Source organism: Dermacentor variabilis, chromosome 1 (genome assembly GCF_050947875.1).
Source record: "Dermacentor variabilis isolate Ectoservices chromosome 1, ASM5094787v1, whole genome shotgun sequence".
Lineage (NCBI taxonomy): Eukaryota > Metazoa > Arthropoda > Arachnida > Ixodida > Ixodidae > Dermacentor > Dermacentor variabilis.
The window spans coordinates 80585375-80600572 of record NC_134568.1 but is presented as its reverse complement, the minus strand read 5'-3'; the positions used below and the strand labels follow the sequence as shown (position 1 = coordinate 80600572).

Genomic DNA, 15198 nt, shown 5'->3' with positions numbered 1-15198 from the left:
ACATCGATGAAAAATCGCCACAGCGCGTGCACCGCGTACGGCGCTAATTCATACGCGCGCGCAGGGCAGCTGCGCGCCGAGCGCCAAACTGATTGCGGCTGTCTCCCGGCGGCTGACGCGAAGAAAGCGTCGAAGGGCGCGCGAGGATGCATCGCGGTGGCGTCAGGCGGCGGACAGCCCGCATGCACACAGGCGCTGCCGCTGCGTGCGTGCGTGGGCTTCCCCGGGTTTGAAAAACGAAGCGGGTCAGGCGCGGGTCAACTTGATGCGCGGCCGGCCACTAATGCTGCGCTGGTTCCCGCGCGCTGTGCACGTGTGTGTGTGTGCGCTCACCGCAGCCGCCCGTATGCGACTCTCCGCGGGAGAGGCTCGGCTGTCACGGGCCACGCGCGCACCGCGGCGGGAAGGAAAGATGACGGGGGTTAAGCAGGGTGCGCGCAGCGAGACATTCGTTTCTCTCGGCGGCGGGCCGACACGCTCCCCGCCGAGCCCGGTGGCAGGCGAGCGCCAGCCGTGGACCGGGCCGCCCCGTCCCCACGCAGCGGGTCCCGCGCGCGCGCGTTGTGCACGTCACGCGGCGCACTCGGGGCCGCTCGAAGACGGACGCCACCGCGGAACAGCGTCCGACCAGCGTGGGTGGTGGACTACCGCGCGTAGTGCCGCGGGCTTCGCATGGGGGCTGAGCGGAGCTGAAAGGTCAAGCGGCGGCGCGCACATGCAAGCTTTGGCGTCGTATATGAATGCATGTGCACTGCCCCAGCGTATTCTGGCACAACTACTGCGCTGGCGTTTATTTTGGCATGCGCAAAGTTTCATCGTACCACGTATGCAGCGGTAGCGCATAGTAAATGATAGCGCCGTAGTGTAGGTGTCGACTCACTACGCGGCTTCTTCGAAGCATGTGGAATTGTTCTTAGCAAGCATGTAGCTTCTGAGCGGCAGGCCGCATCGTTCAAACACCTGCATCACTTCACACCGCCGCATCGTACACCGCGATTCGGGTCGATTGGCTACTTCTACGCAGGATACCACTGCCAATATTGGCGGCAAGGAGTTACGAAGTCTCCATCTATCGGAAGCGCTTCGCTGGCGTTGTATGAGGGATCACGCGGCGCGCTCCTCATAGGTCTTGCTGTCAGAGCTCACTGAAAACACCCCGCGGGAGCTCTCCCGGACATTTATCTAAGTACTTTCGAAACGAGAGAAGTTTTTTAATGTCTGAATAATAATCTTGGGCAAACTGAAAGCACAGAATTGTTTACAGACGCTATCTCTTTACCGAATACGTACTGTGAATGCCACTGCGCGCGGTCGCCGCGATGCAATCTCCCGAACCGACTTCTTGCGGGAAAGGTAGGCAAACGCTGAGAGCAAACTATGTGAAATATGTTCTTATAGTGTTTGTATAACTAAATGGATCGTAATAGAATGAAGCCTTAATGCAGCGATCGCACAGGTTCGCACCGACCGACTGCGCGTCTGCATGCTTGTCCGCGCATTGTTTCGCTTTCGCCGCGTGCGCGTTTTCGCACCGTGCCATGAGCTTTAGGCCGCCGAACATGAGGATTTGACAGAACACAAGCAACCATTGCTGCGTGGGTGCTATCAGAGCTGTCCAAAAATAATTTCATTGTAGAGACTTCGACGCCTATATATGGGGACTGTGATCTGCTGTCGCAACGATTTATTCTTTTTTTTTTCTTCTAAATTCTTGGACGTTTCAATATTATTTCTCGAGTTGCGCCGCACTATATGTTTATCGGTGTTCTCAGCATACGATTTCCCACTGCTTCTTTTTTTGTAATCCAGTGCATTAATTCATAACACAAACATGACCATATGCCATGCTTTTTTTTATGTGCTTCTTACCGCTCCATTTCCACTCCAGTGAACTTGCCAGTATCTATAGCATCGACAAGTTCATAGACCAAACCGTCATGACATTAGTCGGGCAGCGGACTCGGGCGAGCGTCTCAGTGCGCGTTTTCCGAACATCGCAGACCCGGAGCCGCAGCAAAAATGTTCCTCGCGTCTGTGCTTGCTGCATACCCAGTTGTAGCCGATGACTGTTTGCCGTTTTTATGTTTCGCGAGCCAAGCTTCACGCATCTTCTTGTCCTGCGGCTATGTATGAATAAGGCTGACACCGGGGTCCGTTGCGTACGTCCGGCACTGCGGCACCGAGCAGTAGCCTGCCATGTTGCGCGCCTTCAAAGGCAGCCACTACCTATTAGTGCTTTCAATCGTTGTAAAGGAGACACTCGAAGCGTGAAAATCTCGCCACTAAATGAGCACCGCAGCGTACGAGGGAATTTATACTCGCTTTCAGCTCGCTTCGGCGCTCCCGAAGCAGCCGACGCGGCCGCTATGTCCACGTGATCCCTAATAGCACGTCACGCCGACAGTGGCGCCAGCATTTCCAGTGGTGGAGCTCGAGTCCAATACCCGCCAAGTGGCCAAGGCAGTGAACCAGAGGTGCTCAAGGGTATGAACGAAACATTTACCTAGTCACATTTTGCAGTGAAGTGTAACCATCCCGTCGTCTGCAGGCACAGATCAGGCTAAAAGGCCAGTGGCAGAAACGCTGAAGCGCCAAGTATCCACCGCACACAGTATTGAGACATGACGCTACACGATAGCTCCCGCGCAAGTCCGAATGTCGCCGAAAGTAGGGACCGAAATTCAGTATGTGGCCCAATGGAGCTGTTTTCGGCCCCGAGGACCTGGCGAGCACAGCTCGTCTTCCGTGCAGGAACGTCACAGGTTTCTACTTGGAAGACGGTTCGGGCGGTGCAGTGGAATTTTGTTTCTTTAGTGCTTGGCTTAAAGGGACAGTAAAGAGATACAGTATATATATTCGTTTAGACTGAAAAAGATATTCTTTGAAAGCTCTATTTTCGTTAATTTCGGTCCAATAGGATGAATATTAGAAGACAAATTGTAGGTCAGATCTCTCTCTATCTCTCTCTCTCCCTCTTTAATTTCGCACCGAAACCTCCGGGCCGGCACGTCGGAGTGACGGCAAATTATTTCAAAGTGTTGTTCTTTTCTTCTTCAAATTTGGGTTGTGCAGGCTCAGTAAAATGTTCTTGAAACTGGTTAAGTTTAGTCTTTGGCCCCTATAGAATACAATGTATACAATACAATGCAATATCTAGTAAATTTTTACCTATAAAAAATGAACAAGGCCCCTGCAGACGCCGCCCATACCTATGACGTCATGAGGACCTAGTGCGGGAGCCTAGGTCCAATGCGGCCTCGCCGTCCCTCTTTTGTTTTCCCCTCTTTTCCGGCTTACAAACACACTTCTCACGGTAAGAGTGCCATGGCATTTTAGTATTGTAGAAGGGTGGTTTACTAATACCGCTGAAATACGTTTTCCTATTTATTGTCCGTTTAAGGAGAGCTGCCACGGTTCGCTTTCTTGCAGGTGGCGTCGCAGTGGACACCGAAACCTCCGATGTATAACTGTCGGGGCATTGTGTAAGCAAATGGCCGGAGTTGAAACTTCGAAACAAAGAAGGTGAGCACTGGGTCTTGACAGCACTGCGATGTTGCTGCTTTGTGTCACAAGATACGTGCAAGCGATCAATGCGGCAATGTGTGTTGCGTATACTAGAGGCGGCAGATATACGGGCGCTGTAGTAAGACGTAGCATTATCCGCCTGATTTCCTTTCTTCCATGGGGTCGGTAACACGTTGGCGCCACGCCATGGACGACAGGTTATGTATACCCCACATATTGGTATATGCAGAACCGCTGATATAGCCTAACGCTGAGAAAGATTACTGAGCCCACCGCGTAGTTGAAAACCTGATTACGTCCGCCGCTTCCTGCGCGCCAATCTCATTTCTTTCCAGGTGCATAATCTGACACCAGAACTATCCCCAGAGAAAGTTGACCAAGAACGATTCGCGAAGAAAAAAACCTCGAGCTAGTAAATTTAATAGAACACACCTTATCGCTTTACGGCAGCCAGTCAGAGCTTTCTTGTAGTTCCTTTACAATTTATTAATTGGAAAATCGAGACGAAGAGCAAACCATTGCGTTGCGATAAGCTAATCGGGAAGTTGGGTTGCCCAGCGTGTGAGGTAATCGGGAAGTTGGGCTGCCGACTAATTTAATTCCGAATGGCGAAGTTGCCTCGCAGTGCAGGAATGCACTGACAGTAATTGGCGTTAATAAACACGCGCAATCCTCACGTGCGTATCGGCTGCCATGCAGAAGGCTCGAGCGAAAGAAGAGCCAGATTACGTTTTCAAAATCTTGTAGCACCACACGAGTGTGCACTCGCAAAGAGCGGCACAACAAGCATGCGATCCTGGCTCGTATCAGCCGCCGCAGAAGCAGAAAAATTGCAAACAGACCTGAGGTTTTTTTTCCTGCAGGTAAGGAGCTTTTACGCTTGCCACACTATACGAGAAGACAAGAAATAAAATGTCAGAAGCGAAAGAATCAGGGGGAACATAAAACGACAGCAGCTCATGCGTTGCGCAAGAACATTATTGGATTTCGAACGGGAGCGTGGTAAGCGAATGGTCCTCCAATTAGTGCGCCACTAGCGCCGATTTATCGACTAATTACTGAGTGGTGCTGCCTCCTCTCTTTAATTTTAATGGAGAATACGTTAACCTCGTTTCTATTATTATTCCCCTCCCCCATCATGCTCGCGCATGGACCAAGGCTCAGATAGTGCAGTCTCTGCGCTGTCGTATCACAAAAAGTAAAACAGCGGTCCCTTCGGCAGCCGTTGCTGCCTCGTTTCCTTTTTCATATAGGAAGGGTAGGGGAGAGCACTGCACGGCCTCGGGCTTACCCGAAAGCCAGGCTCGAGTTCGGCCCGGCTAAGCAAGATTTGGCGTGGACCCCGGTCCGGGCTCAGCCTAGGAGCTTCCGGCTCTGGTGGAGCAAAGTGTTCATTCAGGCCCGTAATGTAAGCCCGGGGATGCCATTGTCAATTTCACGAAACAGTAGACAATAAATATTGCCGCCCATACCGAAGCGATTAAACTAGCAATTAGTGTATGTACTACGTTAACTTAGTCTATGGAAAAAATGGTACCAGCGGCCACCGGCGCGCCCGTCTGCGCTCCACTTGAGGTCAGCTTTGCGCTCAGCCGTTCAAATGCAGGTGGCGTGGCGACCTTGACAGTGGCCCAGCCTGTCCACAAGGGGAAGCGCATTGGCCAGGAGGGGAGGGGTGGCGAAGGAGAAATTTATAGAGTGGCAAGACGCCACATATTCGGAAGAAAATGACGACGAGTTAGATATTTTCATTTCGACGGCGTTGCAGAGATGGGATACCTGCTTTAATAAAATTATGGGGTTTTACGTGGCAAAGCCACTTTCCAATTAGGAGGCACGCCGCAGTGGGGGACTCCGGAAATTTGGACCACCTGGGGTTCTTTAACGTGCACCTAAATCTAAGCACACGGGTGTTTTCGCATTTCGCCCCCATCGCAATGCGACACACACACACACACACACACACACACACACACACACACACACACACACACACACACACACACACACACACACACACACACACACACACACACACACACACACACACGCACGCACACACGCACACACGCACGCACGCACGCACGCACACAAAGTAAGCCCGCGAAATATAACAAACATCACGTGACGGGGCGCTTATCGCATGACGGTGCAAATGCGCTGTCGCGGGCCAATCTCGCTGCAGCCGCCCTTGTTCTTCCATCTCTCGCTTGACAGCAGCACAATAATAGTGCGCAAGTGCCCCGTCACGTGGTATTTTTTTATATTTCACGGGCTTTCTTTGGAACGCAGAAAAAAGGACCACGTGAGATATATCGTGTTGGAAACAATTTATTGAGAGGTTTCTCAAGGTGCTCTACAACATTGCGTATCACACTTCGGCTCTGCAGCGAATACTTAAAAAGTTAATTAATTAAACATACCTAATCTGTTAGTTAAGGGGAAAATAATATAACACAGCCTGAGTAACTCTAGGCCAGTGCCAACATTATGCATTCGGTTCAACTCGGGTCCGGAGTACCTTTAATTTTTAAAGCTTTGGCTCAGGTTATGTGGCACAACCTGTATAAGCCTGTCTCGTGCACTGAGGCAAGAACCACAACAAGCCTAGTGCTCGCAGTTGGTCGATGTTGTCATCGTGTCAGGGCTAATGCCTTGACATAATTTTGGAAGAGGTCTGGTTTTTTGCTTGGCCACTGACGTAAAACGCCTTATCACAACTGGGGGATTCTTTGGCAAGAGGATTTGCGGTATACTTAGTACTGTCTCTCCCTCAGCACCGCAAAAGCCACAGCGCCACCAGTGAATAACGACATAGAAATGGCCTATACGAAATATTTCTGGTTTTCGAGCGCGCATGATGGCTCACGTGAGTTTGTGAATCCCGATCTACAACAGCAGTTCGAATTCACGACTCTGAGCTTCGCAACGTTTTGCCTGCGTTTGGAGACAACTAAATATTGTGCTTACAGAAATTGTTGCTAAAGGTTTGCATGAACTGGATCTGTCGCTGGCGCAGTTGTAGTAAATGTTTATTTCATAGTCTTACATGTGCAGAATCCCTGAAAGGTGTTATTTAAAAACACGTAGCACGGGGTCGGCTTCCCTTCACTGGCCTGGACGTCTGATTTCTGAGCCTTGTTGGATAGATCGACTTAAGTCCATTCAGGCCCCTGAAGCCTCATTTACAGAACACGCCGTAAGAACATACGTCACACGTACCTCCCTCCGGCCGAACCACACTGGGACATCACCGCGTACTGCAAGAATACACACGGTGCGAACGGGCTATTTTGTATAGCCTGGGAAACGATGTCGTGACCTTGACGTCAGTGGAATATGCGGCTCCTTGTATAACTGCGCGCGCTGCTCTCGGTCGCCCGAAGCACATCACGCACGGCACGGCGTGATGGTGGATTGAGGCGTCGTTAAAGTCGCTATGCGGTCTACTTTATTGCCGCCCTAGGCTTGCTCTTGTTGGTCGTTGAGCGGAGGCGTGAGGAGCGGAGTCGGGTAGCCCGTGAAGTGTCGGGAGGAGACGCTGCTAGGAAGTTGTCTCCTCGTGTGTTGAGGGCGCCTTTTCCTGGTGGGGGCCGGTTTCTGGTTCGCCGCTTCACATGCGCCAGCCGCAGCAGCAGTGGCGGCGGTGGTGGGTGCTGCAGCGTGCGAAGAATTTATGGACGCCGCATGCTTTACCGAACGTAGGCCGTTTCGCCGAAAGAGCGACAGAAGCAGGAGCTCGTGGCGGAAGCAGCAGTAGCATCGCTATACATATAACATGGTGGCCAAGCGAAGAGAGAGAGAGAGAGATGCGGAAGGGGGTGGGGGCAAAAAAAAAAAAATTCCATGGGCGATGCGCCACCACCACCGCTACCACTTACAGCAGTAGCAGCAGCAGGAGGAGCAGCAAAAACGGCAGCGGTAGGGCAGGCTGTAAATCTCGAAGTTGTTAACGTGTCCCGCGTAATGGCCACCGCTGCCGCCTCCGCCGCCGAGGGCCGGGGCCCGAATTTCGAGGCTCGGAGTAGATCACGTGTTGCCCGTTCTTCCAGTATTTTCCTGCACTCGGCCTCCCTCTTTTCGGCGGCCTCTTTCCTCCTCTGTGTGATACCTCCGCTGAAGAGCACGGCGAAGTTTTTTTGCGGCAAGAACGTTTATATGGTTTCACTAATTCGGTGCAGCACCGATATGAGGGCATCAGCCCGCTGATCTATATGGGAGGCCCAAGAAGTTCTGATACCGAAGCACTTACTCTGAAACTACTGCCGCCTAATCAACACTGAACTAAGTACGGTGATAGGTATCGATGCGTGTGATATGCAAGATTACTTTGCGTAGAAAAGTGATCAGCTTGCTTAACCAATGTATCGACAGTAGCACCGTAATGCGAATCACCCAGATATATCCTATACAGCGGACTTGGTTGTTCCATGCAGCTTGGGTAACCTTAACGCAGTAGGGTGTTTTCGGTGCACGAAAAATGTAGTTCGACATTCATTCCTCATTTACATCTAATTTCTTGTTCATGTTCTTGTTCATCTAGTTCATGTTCGATTGCACATGAGAGGGGTTCCCCATGTTCCCTGGATATAACTGAGACGCTCTTTTTTCTATGTAGTGTAATTCCGCTGCACAGAACTAGCGGCAAGACGGCGCCATGTACGAACGCTTCGCCTCTCTTTGGCAGCAGTCGTCGTTCCGCGCCTTCTCACGGAGAGAGAGCGTATAAAACCCCGCTTTATGATCGCGTATTTTTTATAGAGGGTAATAATAAAATATATTTATAACGGCGACCGTAAATACGTCGGGGCCGGATAAAAGGTACATAAACCTGCTTGGCACGAACAGCCATCATTTGCGCCGTTACGGCCTGAGGAGGTGCGGCCCCGTCGCCGAGGTGCATTCTTCGCGTCGTCTTCGCGAGTATATATACACAGACTTAGGGCGGCCGGGAAATAGGAGGACTACACCCTTCCTCCTCTTCCTTTTGCTACACCCCCTCCCACCTCGTCCTTCCTTCCGTAACGCTCTACGCCGCGAAGTGAGACAAGGCTCTACTGCTGCCGCTCGAAGACAAAAGGAACACCTCGCCCAGTCGTATCGCCTGGAGCACAAATTCGCCGTGACAGCCGCACGCATACGCTCAACAAAGGAGGGACAGCCTCGCACTCCAAAGCGCCTTTTTCCTAAAGAGCTGCATCGATGGCGCCGTCGTGGTCCCCCTCCCTTCCCTGTTGCGTTTTTACGGGAGATTTAGAGCTCGCTGCATGCGCTGATGCGCGTACATCGTCCGGACCGAGCCCGTCTACCAGCTGTTGCGCGGTGTGGGAAGAAGGCACGTGGTAAAAGAAGGGGGCCTCGCGGAACGTGCGGTGGCCGCGCCCGATGTGTGTTTGACACTCGCGTCGTCGGCAATGCCGGTGTCGCGAAGCGCGGAAGAGATGCCGGCCGCCTGTGTTTCAGTATGCGAGGCAGTTAATGGCATCACCAATGCGATGTTTCATCTTGACCTCGCCCGACCGCTGGGAAAAGCCAAGGTATCCAGAGCCAAGGCAAATGTGACACGGTGATTGTTTTTGCTTACGTGAACTACGCTTGACTGGCCTTGGATATCTGAAAACTTGCATGAGCACATAATATCTACTGTGCCGTAGTTGCATAATATGAGTATAGAAATAAAAAGAAAACTGAAAAATAAGGCGTAATGAAGACAAGTGACGTCAATAAGCTTGAACTACAGTAAGGGCCATAAACAAAACTTTATTAGATAAATAGTAATAAAATAGGAGCTTAGTTAAACACATCCTGGCTGATCAAATGACGTTACGCTAACTGCTGTCACGTTATACAACAAACTCGGATAAAGGAAGTATGATCGAGGAACTGAATTTCAGTTGCTCATGCATTTTTTAAAGAGTTATAAGGCGTGATCTAAAGCGTTAAGTTGACTGTCACTAACAGGAACTGAAATTCGATCTTTATTTATTTTTTTTAATTTTGTAAACTGGCTTTACCAATTGCTAAACCGACGCGCTTAAGTTTTATACAGTGCTATACGAGGGATAAAGCAAACATTGGGGTCCAGCACGTTCAGCATCGCTCCGCCTTCGACGATTTCATCCCGCCATACTGCGGACAAATTTTTTATTGTAGTTCAAAGTGAAAATGGGAAAACTAAATAAGAAGAAGCAAGGTCTGGAGACCCTAAACAAAATACAAGGTCGCAGGGAGGTTTAATTAAGCAGGCTGGACACATTTGGCTATTCGGCAATAGAAAAAGGGAGAAAAAATAGTAAAAGAAGGACGTCGTGGTTCAGTCACGAACGGTACAGAGGCTGGCGGATTTCAAGAAACTCAGCAGAGCGGGGTATTACCGAGAAAAGCACATGGTTTTCTTTTCTGCACTGGCGAACAGGAACAGACAGAAATAATTGTTTTGAAAGACAGGGATTCACCTAGGGGGAGGGCTGGGGGGGGGGGGGGTGAACACTAGCATCAACAACAACACCACAAGAAAAGTAAAGTAGCCTTTACGTGACACGACTGGGAATTCGGTTGGGCCTCATAGGGTCGGAGAAGGTCACTTTGATATAAACGCTAGAGAACCGAGTGGAAAATGTGCCGGCGGATTGGACCAATTCGTCTTCAAAGGGACAGATGACCCATGATCGCTTCGTGTAGGGGCGGAATCAGCCGTCAGATTGAGAGAGAGAGAGAGAAGGTAAAGGAAAGACAGGGAGATTAGCCAGAGGTTATCTCCGGTGGGCAAAGGGATGCGAAAAAGAATTAAAGAAAAATGCACATACACATATACACGATACAGAACTGTTCCTGTGGGCACTGTCACGCAGTCTGCGAAGGCGTTCCTAGTGTTACGCAGTGTCGCCGTCCAATCCTACGTCACACAGTGTGCAGTAACAATTTGTCACAAAGTCTCGCTTCTTTTAAATAACGCAGCAGTGCCTTCATAGCGGATCGCGCTGATGTTCGCTTTAGGCCGATTTCCCAGGATTTTGTTTTCCGTTAGTGGGCACTTGTCCAGTTTGTCTAGGGTGGCTGAGAGGACTGCTCTTTGCGGGTTGAAACGAGGGCACTCACAAAGAAGGTGTGCGATTTTTTGTTGCACCTGCAGAAGCCACAAAGTGGGCTGTTGGTCATTCTGATAAGAAAGGAGTACGCATTTGACAATGCTACTCCAAGCCATAGACGGACTAGAAGGGTGCAGTTACGGCGTGGAAGGTTGGGCGGAATACGGCGCAGTACATTAGGGTCCAGGGTATGAAGGCGTGCACTTGTGAATTCGGATGAATTCCATTGAGTTAATGTTAATTCACGCGCACTTTCGGAAAGTTTTTTTCTCTGCGTCGGCTCTCGGAAGAGGAATGGCAACGCAGTTGACGCCGTCACGGGCAGATCGGGCAGCTGCGTCTGCTCGATCATTGCCACGTATGCCACAGTGACTAGGCAACCACTGATATATTATATCGTGTCCTTCGTCAACTATGTGATGGTGGACATCTCTGATCTCTGCGACGAGCTGCTCATGTGATGCATGGGGCAGTGCTGAGACTCTGTAGGGTTGCCTTGGAGTCACAGAAGATTGACCATGCCGGTTCCATATGTCGGTTCCAGCGTTAGTCGTCCTGACTCGTCCCTTATCACGTTTAAACAAACCAGATTTCACAATCTGACAGCAATTGGCATCTCGCGTCGGGACAGACCGCCCCATCCTTGCGGAAAAAAGCGGACAAAGTTATTGTGGCACTCTCAACAGTTTATTCTATAACGACGTCGTAAAATATACGGGAATTCGGTACCTGCATGCGCGGCTGTGTCGATCTAAAATGGAAAAGGCAAATAAAAGGCGCCAATGTCGATGATACACGCCTCACGAAACCGCATCTCTTTGGAAAAGAGGAAAACAAAAGGGTGACTGACGCACCCCTACTCCTTTTCTGTGCGTATGTGCGCGTCTGTGTGCGTGTGGAATGAAACAAAGCGAATATTAAAACGCTGCTCTCTCTCTCTCTCCACGCTGGCCCAACTCTACTAGTTCCGTAATCACATCTATTCGAGGTAAAGCGATTAAATCAGCCCGTTGACCAGGCCTACACCTGGCCATTCGCTAAACGCTACGATCTAGCATTTACATGAACCCGGCCACCAGTGTCCATATGCCGATGAGGCAACTCGACCGGGAGGTGTACGAGTTCACGTAAACCTTATTCGAATCCGGAAGCCAGGTCACGGGCGGTGTAGTAGGAATACTACTTTGGTGATTCTGAAATTCAGCCATATTGTGGAAATTGGCACATTGTCAGCTCTGATTCGCTCACAGTGCTGCTACACCTCTCTGATTGGTTCAAAACTCAAACATGTCGGAATTAGACGACATGATGTAATTTGATACTGGCCAGCCTAGCATTCAACGTACTGAGTTTCTGTTCGCGCTGTGACCTCCGAGATCGCGGCAATGCATTTACCGCTTTCAAAGTCCTCCTAGGTGCATGTCAAAATACCTTTTGTTCTTCTTTCTTTTTTTTAAAGACAGATGGTGCTCATCTGACTATAAAAACAATGAAGAAGGATCAGTGGGATATATTATGTCGGGATCTAACGCAAAAAAGAAAAATTGATGACGGTCTTTTCGCAACCACAGGCATTGCAGGCAATGCTTACATTAGTCATTCCGTTCAGGAGGAGGGAAAGCAGGAGGTGAAAGGCAGGGAGGTTAACCGAATTAAGTGTCCAGTTGGCTACTCTGCACTGGAGGATTAGGTAAGGGCAGAAAAGATGAGAAAACAAGAGAAGATTAAAAAAAAAAGGACGCACATTCTATAGTTGTTCAATGAGTCCCGTTTCTTTTAAAAAGCACACTCGCTTTTAAAGCATTTCGATCCGACGTCAGATGCGACCAGGGTTCAAGAATTCTGGCTTCCGTAAGGGGACGTTGTCAATCTTGTCGAGCGTGGTGGTGAGGGCTTTTCCTTGGGCATTGAAATGACAACAATGACACAGAAGGTGCGCTATCATCTCTTTGCACCCGCAAACTTCATATTCCGGAATTGTGGCCATTCCGATGAGGTAAGAGTACGAAACGAGTCAAACCTACTCCAAACCATAGGTAAGCCATGTGGAAGGCGGAGCTTCAGACCAGGAGCCAGGGAACAAATGCGCTGGTGTTTAGAGTACGCCCAATTCCATTAGGCCAACGTAAGCTCACGAGAAAGCGCACGGATCTTTCCGACTGCGTCTGTTCTTGACATCGTGATAGCGACCCAATCCCTACTGTTATGTGAAGATCGAGTGGCTGCGTCAGCTTACTCGTTTCCAAGGATACCACAATGACTTGGCAGCCATTGAAATGCGACGTCATGTCGTTACTCAACTGCCCGATGGTAAATTTCTCGTGTGTCTGCGACAAGTCGTTTGTGCATTCCACGGCGTATTGCGGAGAGCAAGCCCTGGAGGGCGACCTTGGAATCGCAGAAGATGGACCATTTCTGGGGCGTTTCCTGATTGATCAATTGAAATGCTGCAAGTAGAGCTGCAAGTTCGACAGCCATCGTTGATGTCAAGTGCGATGTCCTGGCTTTTATCCCTGTAGATTTTACTGGGACAAATACTGCAACTGCTGAACTACAGTGCATGACCGACCCATTGGTGTAAACATGTAAACGGTCACTGTGGACTTCATGTAGTAGTAATAATGCTGCTTGCTTCAATGCTGCTGACGGCATTTGTGCCTTCTTCTTGATACCTGGAATGGTAAGTCGTACTAGAGGTGAATGCAGATACCACAGTGACAACGAAGGCCATGCTGCTTAGAAGTAATTCGATGGTAGCGATACTCCATGAGTATTCACGAGACGGCTGAAACTCGTATGAGGCCTAGTCGTTGTCAGGCAAGCAAGATGGGGAAATGTGTCCTTGCGACATGTAGAATGTGCACTCGTAGAGCGTCGACTGCAATGTATGTTATTATAGGGCGGTCACGCGCGATGGCGATTGTGGCTGCTGTGGATGCACAATTAGGGAGGCGGATGAACGTCCTTAGAACATGGGCTTGTATACTCTTAAGTGCGCGAAGGTTCGTTTTACTTGGGCTTCCCAGCACGGGCAGGCTGTATCTTAGGAAGCCCATAAGTAATGCATGGTACAGATACAATATCGATTGCACAGATGCGCCCCAAGACTTTCCGGTGACAAATTTAAATCTATGGGCTATCGCAGTCACCCTCTTCTTCATGTATGAAATACGGCGCATCCGAGACAAATCACGATCGATGATGATTCCAAGGAAACGGTGCTTTGTTTCGTAAGCAATTACTTGTCCACTTATGCGTACTCAACTACTTGTCCACTTATGCGTTTTTGACCTGTACTCACGTACGGGGCAGAAACCTGGAGGGTTACGAAAAGGGTTCTACATAAATTGAGGACGAGGCAACGAGCTATGGAAAGAAGAATGATGGGTGTAACGCTAAGGGATAAGAAAAAAGCAGATTGGGTGAGGGAACAAACGCGAGTTAAGGACATCTTAGTTGAAATCAAGAAAAATAAATGGGGGCATGGGCAGGACATGTAATGAGGAGGGAAGATAACCGATGGTCATTAAGGGTTACGGACTGGATTCCAAGGGAAGGGAAGCATAGCAGGGGTCGGTAGAAAGTTAGTGGATGAGATTAAGAAGTTTGCAGGGACGACATGGCCACAATTAGTACATGATCGGGGTAGTTGGAGAAGTATAGGAGAGGCCTTTGCCCTGCAATGAGCGTAACCAGGCTGATGATAATGATGATAATAATTATGCGTATAGCATATGTAGGCATGGTTCTGCGTGTAAATGCGACTAATCTGCACTTTTCTGAGGACAATTCTGGGCCTTTCATAACCAGGTAGGAATACGTTTGCGTGACAGCCTTCTGCAGTCTCGCTCGTATCCGCGTACGTGTCATGCCGGACGCTCAGATGCAGATATCATCTGCAGAGATGAATGTCTGGCCGATCCTTGGCAATGATTCAACGAGGCCTAATGGTACTTCGTTGAAGAGCTTAGGGCTTGACACACCGCCTTGAGGCACACTTTTTCTGGTTAGATGGTGGGCTGTCGTTCCATCCTCGGTATAAGCAGGAAGAAATATCTATATTCCAAAGAGCTATGAATCTAGCGAAGTGCACAGCCACAAATGCCCACATCAGTCAAAGCCTCAAGTATTCCTTGGTGTGCTCAATTATCATATGCGCCTTTGACATCAAGAAACATCGCCACTGTTAATCGCTTGATGCTATTTTCATGTTGAATAGACGTTGCTAAATCAAGCACGTTATCGACGGATGACCGACCGCGCCGGAAGCCCGCCATTGCATGCGGATATCCCTTATTATGTTCTAAGTACCATTCAAGGCGCACCAATACCATCCTTTCCATTAGTCGCCCTACGCAAATGGCAAGAGTGATGGGATGGTACTATACCAAATTTGATGGGGATTTAGAACTTTTATGCAAAGGCACAACGCTGCTCACCTTCCACTCGCAAGGAAGCACTCCTTCGCGTCAGCATTCGTTGTACCTCTCCAAGAGTACACTGCAGGCTTTTTTGGCAAAAGTTTCCTAGTGCCTTGTGTGTCTCTCCTTCGGGTCCAAGCGATGATGATTTCCCACAAGTCGAT

The 15198-nt window shown here is 49.7% G+C and overlaps 1 long non-coding RNA gene across 6 annotated transcripts in view; it reads left to right on the top strand.

Moving 5' to 3' along the window:
- The window catches only part of LOC142579873 (uncharacterized), a 205075-nt gene that overhangs the window by 22150 nt on the left and 167727 nt on the right, over positions 1–15198 (top strand). For all 6 annotated transcript variants that reach the window (XR_012827483.1, XR_012827484.1, XR_012827482.1 and 3 more), the window contains exon 2: positions 3430–3522. This is a non-coding gene — a long non-coding RNA (uncharacterized LOC142579873). The remainder of the gene's footprint in view (positions 1–3429; positions 3523–15198) is intronic.